The sequence below is a fragment of the Chanos chanos genome, chromosome 5 (assembly GCF_902362185.1).
Source record: "Chanos chanos chromosome 5, fChaCha1.1, whole genome shotgun sequence".
In the NCBI taxonomy this organism is placed as follows: Eukaryota; Metazoa; Chordata; class Actinopteri; order Gonorynchiformes; family Chanidae; genus Chanos; species Chanos chanos.
The window spans coordinates 1195001-1198383 of NC_044499.1; the positions used below are offsets into that span (position 1 = coordinate 1195001).

General features: G+C 50.3%; 1 pseudogene; it reads left to right on the plus strand.

The window, feature by feature from the left end:
• The first annotated feature begins 121 nt into the window (after positions 1–121).
• LOC115811222 (uncharacterized) lies at positions 122–1997 on the plus strand (annotated as a pseudogene).
• The last annotated feature ends 1386 nt before the right edge of the window (positions 1998–3383 follow it).

Here is a 3383-nt window from a genome sequence, read left to right on the forward strand (position 1 = left end):
CCGGACGGTAAGTCGCACCCATCGGAGCATCCCTCTCTGCGGTCGAAGAACAAAAAAAGGAAATATTTACTTGCACATCGCTTCATGGCACATTCGCACACTCCTGGATACGGCTGAAACAATGGACAGACCCCACCGTAGCACAGCACTTGTGGCCCTGGAGCTTGCGAAGTATAACATCGACATCGCAGCACTCAGCGAAACCAGGCTACACGGTGAGGACTCCCTGACAGGAGTCGGTGCGGGCTACACCTTCTTCTGGAAAGGGGTTCCTGAAGGCACACGCCGCCTTCACGGAGTTGGCTTCGCAGTGAAGACCTAACTACTGAAACGGATCACAGAATCCCCCACTGGCATCAACGAAAGGCTGATGACATGGCGCATCCGTCTCACAAAGCGACGCTTCGCCACCCTCATCAGTGCTTATGCACCAACCCTAGATACAGAGCCTAACATCAAAGAGGACTTCTGTAGAATCCAGAAAAACCCCATCCACAGACAAACTCCTACTCATGGGAGACTTCAATGCTAGAGTGGGCACAGAGCATCTCACATGACAAAAAGTCCTCTGCCAGCATGGAGTGGGGAAAATGAACAGCAACAGGCTCCAGCTCCTCTCCCTCTGTACAGAACATTGCCTGGTCATTACCAACACCATCTTCCAAATGAAGAACAGGCTCAAAACCACCTGGCAACACCCACATTCAAAACACTGGCACCTCCTGGTTTACATCATTGTCCGACAAAAGGACAGACAGGATGCTCTGATTACACGAGCCATGCGCGGGGCTGAATGCTGGACCGATCATCAGATGGTCAGATCCAAACTCCTCATGGACATTCCACTCCTTCGCCCAAAGACAGCTCCAAACAGAAAACTCAACCGCACAGCACTGAACAACCCCACCACCACAGGCAACCTCCGACGTCTCCTTGCAAATAACCTTGACCAAGTTCTGGAGGAATCCACTGACTGGTCAGCTCTGCGCACAGCTATCCACAGTGCAGCCTCGGAGGCACTTGGTCTGTCAAGGAAATGTCACCAGGACTGGTTTGACAACAACACTGCCGAAATCTAATCACTCCTGCAAACAAAACAAGAAGCCCATAAAGGTCTCCTGTCTAGCCCTGGATCCTCCACCCTGAAAGCCACTTTTGTTGCGGCAAGAGCTGTGACCCAACATGCTCTCCGGATCATGGAAGACACTTGGAGGTTGCAGAAGGCACAAGACATCCAAAACCTTGCAGACTGCAATAACACCCAGGGCTTCTATGATGCCATCAAAGCCCTATATGGCCCCAGGAAGCAAATTATTGCCCCTGTCCGATCAGCAGATGGGAACACTCTCCTCAAGGACCATCATGACATCCTTGGCCGCTGAGCGGATCATTTCGAGACCCTCCTTAACCACACCAACCCTGTTGATCTCCACATCCTCAACAAACTTCCACATCTCCCACCAATCATGCACCTTGACACTCCGCCACAGTTCTCTGAAACCCGACAAGCCATCAGGGGCTTGAAGAACAACAAAAGTGCAGGACCTGATGGCATTCCAGCAGAGGTGCTCATATATGGGGGGTACCTCCTCACACGCCGCCTACACCTCCTGATCACAAACATCTGGAAGTCCGAGATCCTCCCTGACATTGTGGTCATCTACAAACAGAAGGGGGACAGAGCAGTTTGTGGGAACAGCCGTGGAATCTCTCTCCTCTCCATCGCAGGGAAAGTACTGGCAAAGATCATGCTCAACAGACTAGTGGAGCACATTTCAGAAAGTGCTCTCCCGGAAACACAATGCGGTTTCCGGAAATCCAGATCCACTACCGACATGATCTTTGTCTTACGGCAGCTGCTAAAGAAGAGTAGAGAACAGCGCAAAGACCTGCACATAGCCTTCATCGACCTCAGCAAAGCGTTAGACACCATAAACCGCGAAATGCTCTGGAAACTGCTCTCCAAACTTGGGGTACCAACCAAGTTTCTCTTGTAGCAACTGCATGATGGGATGCAAGCCAGAGTCCTCACAGGAGGACTCCAATCAGAGTCCTTCAAGGTCAACGTTCGGGTGAAGCAAGGCTGTGTCTTGGCACCAGTCTTGTTCAGGCTCCTCCTCTCAGCCATTACACAGCTCTTCCACCATGCCCTGGGACACAGAGATGGAGTTCACCTGGAGTACTGTCTTGACGGAAATCTATTCAACATCCGACAACTCCAGGCCCATACAAAGACAAAGACGTGCCAAATTTGTGAACTCCAATATGCAGATGACTGCGCTGTCTTGGCACATAGCCCAGAGTCCATGCAGCGTGCCCTAAACAGAATCTCCAGCCTATACCAGTCCTTCGGTCTCCAGATCAACATTCACAAAACTGAAGTCATGGCACAGCTCACCATCCAACCTCCTTCACCTCCCTGTTTCCAAATCAATGGTGTTCCTCTCAAAATAGTTCACCAGGTCACCTACCTTGGCTCTACACTCTCCTCAGACCACTCCCTTGACAGAGAAATAAACAGCCGCATCAGCAAAGCCTTGTCAGCCTTTAGGCGACTCCGCAGAAGGGTTTTTCAAACAAACATACAATCCGCATGCCTGACCACCACCTACCCCACCAAGCCCTGTATGGGCAACTCAACGATGCAGACAAAAGAGGCAGTATAAGGACTATACCAAAGACCTCCTGAAGCTCTGCAACATAAACCCCACCCATCTTGAACCTCTAGCACTCAACAGAACAGCCTGGCAGGTCACCTGTACCGAGACAACCAAACAAATACATCACACCATCCAACAGAGAAGGACCGAAAGACGTGCCCAGCGACACCAACGGGCAGCCGGCATTACCCCAACATCTGGGCTCCCTTGCCCCACCTGTGGGAGAGTGTGTGGCTCACGCATCAGCCTCCACTGCCACATGAATTGTCAACTGGGCTGAACCCCCATCCCCCGGAGAAAGCGCCATCATCGGAAACGATGGACAGCTAAACAATTGTGTTTGTGTAATGTGTGTGTTGTGTCTGTGTAATGTTTGTATTGTGTCTGTGTAATGTCTGTACTGTGTCTGTTTTGTGTCTGTGTAATGTCTGTATTGTGTCTGTGTAATGTCCGTATTGTGTCTGTTTAATGGCTGTGTAGTGTCTGTGTAATGTCTGTATTGTGTCTGTGTAATGTCTGTATTGTGTCTGTATTGGTCTTCTCTTAAACGTGTCCGTTTTTCAGTTTCAGGTTTGATTCTCCGTGGGACAGTGGGTTTTTGCTGAAGGAAGAAATCGGGTTACAGATGTCACAGAAAGCTTCAAACTGCACCTTGATTCTTACCGGGTGTGTATCAGACGCTCTCATTTTGTTAACGATGAGTTCTCTGGATTGCCATGGCCC